Source organism: Silene latifolia, chromosome 1, assembly GCF_048544455.1.
Source record: "Silene latifolia isolate original U9 population chromosome 1, ASM4854445v1, whole genome shotgun sequence".
Taxonomy (NCBI): Eukaryota; Viridiplantae; Streptophyta; class Magnoliopsida; order Caryophyllales; family Caryophyllaceae; genus Silene; species Silene latifolia.
This window is the reverse complement of record NC_133526.1, coordinates 176,299,254-176,300,249: the sequence shown is the minus strand read 5'-3', so window position 1 is coordinate 176,300,249 and position 996 is coordinate 176,299,254. Positions and strand designations below refer to the sequence as shown.

The 996-nt window shown below is 42.2% G+C and overlaps 1 non-coding gene across 1 annotated transcript; it reads right to left on the bottom strand.

Annotated features, from left to right (window-relative positions):
• Positions 1–275: 275 nt before the first annotated feature.
• Positions 276–382, bottom strand: LOC141618876 (small nucleolar RNA R71). The gene has a single exon (XR_012531519.1). It is a non-coding gene; the product is annotated as a small nucleolar RNA R71 (small nucleolar RNA).
• Between the last annotated feature and the right edge of the window lie 614 nt (positions 383–996).

Here is a 996-nt window from a genome sequence, read left to right as displayed (position 1 = left end):
CCGCCTTCATCCAACTAGTTGAGAGGAGCCAATTTGGGGGGATGCCTAGTGAGGACCCTCATTCTCATATGGAAACCTTTTGCGATTATTGTGATGCTATCTCTCAAACGGGCGTGACTCAAGACCAATTTAGATGGGTCTTATTTCCTTTTTCCTTAATCGGCACCGCAAAGCAATGGTTGAAGGGCCTTGATAAGGCCACCCTTGGAATAGATTCTTGGAAGAAGTTGGCTCTCGCTTTCTACAAAAAATTCTACCCACCGGAAAAGACCAACATGCTAAGAGCTCAAATTACGGGTTTTAAGAAAAGGGATGAAGAGTCTTTGTATGAAGCTTGGGAGCGGTTCAAGGGAATTTGTCGCTCATGTCCTCACCATGGACTTAGCGAATGGTTTTTGGTGCAACAATTTTGGAATGGTTTATATGAAGAGTCTAGGAACATTCTCAATATGGGATCGAATGGGATGTTCACCGAGGTTGATGACAACCAAACTTGGAGCAAAATTGAAGAGATGGCAATCCACAATTCACAATATAGTAGGCCTCGCAAGGCTACTAGAGGAGGAAAGTATGAAGTGGACGCCGTTACTCAATTAGGTGCCCAACTAAGCTCCCATATCGATACAATCAACTTGAAGTTTGAACAAGCTATGGCTAGACTTGAGGAAAACTCAAAATCATCGAAGCATCATGTCAATGCCATGACGGCATCCTCATCAATCCCAAGTGGGATATGTGAGAATTGTGGAACTTTGGGTCATGACCCAAGTGAGTGTAGGGGAACAACCGAACAAGTGAATGCTTTCCAAGCATATAAAAGTGGTACCCCTTATTCAATTTTTTACAATGAAAACACCAAGTTCCATCCAAATCTCTCATACAAAAGCCAAAATGTTCAAAACCCTCAAACAACATACACTCCACCACCCATGAGAAACCAAAATCAAAGACCCTTTTACAATCAAAACCAAGGTTACCAAAATCAAAATCCATACA